The following is a 4436-nucleotide window of genomic DNA, read 5'->3' on the forward strand; positions in this document are numbered from 1 at the left end:
GGTCGGTGGCGGCGACGGCTCCGGCGGCGGCGAGGTCCGGCGAGGGGCGGCGGCGGCGGCGGTGCGGATCGGGGCGGGGCTAGGGTTTTGCGGGGCGGCTCGGGTGGGCTGGGGCGCCGGGGGTCGCGGCTTATAAAGGCCGGCCCGAGGAGTCCCGCTCGGGTACGGCCCGGAGTCGGTTGACTTTTTTTTAAATCATTTGGATGTGCACAAAAAGTAAGAAAAGAAATACTAAACGGACTCCAAAAATCCCGAAGTAAATTTTGCCTGTCCTCTAAAAATAAGCCGGACAAGATGAACATTTATTTGGGCCTAAAATGCAAGTTTGAAAAACGCGTATTTTTCCTAATTCAAATAAAATCCAAATAAAATCAAATATTTGTTTCTAATATTTTTCCTCCAATATTTCATTATTTGTGGAGAAGTCATTTTATCCCCTCTCATATATGAAATATTTTCGGAGAGAAAATAATTAAAACAAATGATCCTATTTTCAAATTTTGAGAAAACCCAAATATGAAAATAGCGAAATCCCCAACTCTCTCCGTGGGTCCTTGAGTTGCTTAGGATTTCTAGGATCGCAAAACAAAATGCAATAAAATATGTTATGCATGATGATCTAATGTATAACATTCCAATTGAAAATTTGGGATGTTACAAACCTACCCCCCTTAAGATGAATCTCGCCCTCGAGATTCGGGTTGGCTAGAAAATAGGTGAGAGTGGTCCTTCCGTAGATCTTCCTCTCGCTAAAAGGTGGCTTCCTCCTCGGTATGGTGACTCCACTGAACTTTGCAAAACTTGATAACCTTGTTGCGGGTGACTCGGCTGGCAAACTCAAGAATCTGAACTGGTTTCTCCTTGTAGGTCAAATCACTATCCAACTGAATCGCTTCCAGTGGCACTGTATCTCTCAGTGGTATCTCGGACATCTCTGCGTGGCACTTTTTCAGCTGGGATACGTGGAACACATCATGAACTTCTGTCAATCCTTCAGGTAATTCCAACTTGTAAGCAACTTCTCCCATACGCTCCAAAACTTTGTATGGTCCTACAAAACGTGGCGCTAACTTTCCCTTAACTCCAAAGCGCTTCACTCCTCGAAGTGGTGACACACGAAGATAAACTCTGTCTCCGACTTCGTAAACTGTCTCCTTGCATTTAGAATCTGCATAGCTCTGCTGCCTGGACTGGGCTACCTTGAGCCTATCGCGAATCAACTTCACCTTCTGTTCAGACTCTTTAATCAAATCTGGTCCAAACAACTGACGGTCTCCAACTTCGTCCCACAACAACGGTGTCCTGCACCTCCTTCCGTACAGAGCTTCGAAAGGGGCCATCTTCAAACTGGATTGGTAGCTATTGTTGTAAGAAAACTCTGCATATGGCAAATTGTCATCCCAACTAGATCCATAATCTAGCGCACAAGCTCTCAGCATGTCCTCCAAAATCTGATTTACTCTTTCGGTCTGTCCGTCTGTCTGTGGATGAAAGGCTGTACTGAACTCTATCCTGGTACCCAAAGTTTCCTGCAACTGATTCCAAAACTTTGAAGTAAATTGGGTTCCTCTATCTGATACAATGGTCCTCGGAACTCTATGCAGACATACGATCCTGGTCATGTATATCTTTGCCAACTTAGCACTGGTATAAGTGGTCTTTACTGGGATGAAATGAGCTACCTTCGTCAAACGATCGACTACAACCCATATCGAGTCATAGCCTGAACGAGTCCTGGGCAATCCCGTGATAAAATCCATGCCTAGCTTATCCCACTTCCATTCGGGTATCGGCAATGGTTGTAGCAATCCTGCTGGCTTCTGATGCTCTGCCTTTCACTCTCTGACATACATCACAAACTGCTACATACTCCGCAATATCCTTCTTCATTCCGGTCCACCAGAAACTGTCCTTTAAATCCAGGTACATCTTGGTATTTCCTGGGTGAATCGAATATGGTGAATCATGGGCCTCTTGCAAGATCAACTTCCTGATCTCCGGATCATTAGGCACATAAACGCGGTCCTCAAACCATAAGGTATCGTGCTCATCCTCACGAAATCCCTTGGCTTTTCCTTTACTCATCCTTTCCTTTATCTCAGCAATTTCCTTGTCTGACTTCTGAGCTTCTCTGATCTTATCCATCAAAGTAGACTGAATCTCCAATGCTGCTACAAAGCCTCTTGGAACTATTTCCAAACATAGTTCACGAAGATCTTCGGCTAACTCCTTGGGTAACTCTCCGGTCATGAGGGTATTGACATGGCTCTTGCGGCTCAACGCATCAGCTACTACGTTAGCCTTTCCTGGGTGATAATGCAATCTCATATCATAATCCTTAATGAGCTCCAACCATCTCCTATGCCTGAGATTCAACTCCTTCTGCGTGAAAATGTACATCAAACTCTTGTGATCCGTGTACACCTCGCAATGGTTTCCTATGAGAAAATGTCTCCACGTCTTCAACGCATGAACTACGGCTGCTAACTCCAAATCATGTGTAGCATAATTCAACTCATGGGTTTTAAGTTGTCGTGAGGCATATGAAACAACTCTTCCCTCCTGCATTAGCACTGCTCCAAGTCCTCGACGTGAAGCGTCGCAATATACTTCATAATCCTTGCGTTGATCTGGCAGAATCAACACTGGTGCTGTAACCAAACGTTTCTTCAACTCCTGGAAACTAGCCTCACATTCCTCAGTCCAATTGAATTTGGTGTCCTTCTTCAACAACTCGGTCATAGGTTTTGCAATCTTTGAGAAATTCTCAATGAATCTCCGGTAATATCCTGCGAGTCCAAGAAAACTCCGGATCTCTCCAACTGTCGTGGGTGCTTCCCAATTTGTCACAGTGTTAACCTTGGTGGGATCTACTGCTATTCCTTCTTCAGATATAACATGTCCAAGGAATCCAACTTCCTTTAACCAAAACTCGCACTTGCTAAACTTGGCATATAACTGATGTTCTCTGAGCTTTCCAAGTACTAAACGCAAATGCTCCTTATGCTCTTCTTCATTCTTCGAATAGACCAGAATATCATCAATGAACACTACGATGAACTTATCCAAAAACTCCAGAAACACTTTGTTCATCATGTTCATAAAATAGGCAGGTGCGTTAGTCAGGCCAAATGACATAACGGTGTACTCATATAGCCCATACCTTGTGGTAAAAGCTGTCTTGGGTATATCCTGCTCTCGATTCTTCAACTGGTGGTATCCTGATCACAAATCAATCTTGGAAAATACTTTAGCTCCTTGTAGTCGGTCAAACAGATCATTGATCATCGGCAGTGGGTACTTGTTCTTGATGGTTACTTCATTCAAACCACGATAATTAACAACCATCCTCAACGATCCATCTTTCTTCTCCACTAGAAGTACTGGTGATCCCCAAGGTGACGAACTTGGGCGAATAAATCCTTTCTCCAGTAACTCCTTAATCTGCTTCTTAATTTCTTCCAAATCCTTAGCGGGCATCTTGTACGGTCTCTTAGATATTGGCCCTGTGCCTGGCAAAAGCTCAATCAAAAACTCAATGTCTCTATCCGGTGGCATGCCTGGCAACTCCTCTGGAAATACGTCAGGGAAATCCTTCACAACTGGCACTTCCTCCTGTACAACTCATGATAAGGAATTCACTTGAGTCATCTTCGGCACATGACGGGATACATACTTAATCCTTCTTCCTTTTGGGGTAGTAAGCAAGATCGTCTTACTGGCGCAATCGATGTTTCCTCCATACATCGATAGCCAATCCATTCCCAAAATCACATCCAAACCTTGCGACTCCAAAACTATTAGGTCTGAGGGGAAAACATGCCTACCTATGGCCAATGGCATCTGAAAACATCCTTGGCTTGCCATATACTCTACTCCTGGCGAGGTTACTAACATAGGTGTTCTAAGAACTTTGGTGGGCAACTTAAACTTATCCACAAATCCCCTTGATATGAATGAATGCGATGCACCAGTTTCGAAAAGAACGATTGCAGTAATTGACTTAACTAAAAACTTACCTATTACTGCATCAGGCTGTGCTTCAACCTCCTCCACGTTAACGTGGTTCACCTGTCCCCTGTTGAAAGGGTTCAGCTTCTTTCCCGAGCTTCCATTGCCATTTCCATTCTTTGCTTCCCGACAATCAGTGGCATAATGTCCAGTCTTCTGGCACTTGAAACAAGTAACGTGGCTTAGATCCCTCTTGGCTGGGGTTGATGGGTTGGTACGGTTCTGTCTGTTGCTTCCTCCGTTCCCATTGCCATTCTTGGGGCCACTATGATTGTGCGAGCTCCCTCCATTGTGATTGTGACCTCCATGGTTATGCTGAAGGTGTCCTCCCGAGTTCGGGGTAAAATGAGGCTTCTGATGAGCTCCTGTACTGTACTTTCCTTGTCCATACTTCCTCTTACGGCTCTCAATCTGCTGCTGCTTCC

The sequence above is a fragment of the Triticum aestivum genome, chromosome 3D (genome assembly GCF_018294505.1).
Source record: "Triticum aestivum cultivar Chinese Spring chromosome 3D, IWGSC CS RefSeq v2.1, whole genome shotgun sequence".
NCBI classification, from domain to species: Eukaryota; Viridiplantae; Streptophyta; class Magnoliopsida; order Poales; family Poaceae; genus Triticum; species Triticum aestivum.